Source organism: Schistocerca cancellata, chromosome 4, assembly GCF_023864275.1.
Source record: "Schistocerca cancellata isolate TAMUIC-IGC-003103 chromosome 4, iqSchCanc2.1, whole genome shotgun sequence".
NCBI lineage: Eukaryota > Metazoa > Arthropoda > Insecta > Orthoptera > Acrididae > Schistocerca > Schistocerca cancellata.
In genome coordinates, this window is record NC_064629.1 from 857,014,693 (window position 1) to 857,014,908 (window position 216).

The window sequence follows — 216 nt, forward strand, 5'->3', positions numbered from 1 at the left end:
GAGGCAGCTGCATGCTGTTCATCAGTGGATGTACTCAGTGAACTTGACTTATTTTCAATTGCTGTGTCACTACTGTATGTCACAACTGTATTAACTTCTGGATCACTTTCATCACCTTCACTTACTTCATTTATTATCACTGACACCTCTTCATCTATGAGAAACCTCTCATACTGACGAGACATTTTATTAGAATTGCGAGTAATGTACAACTGC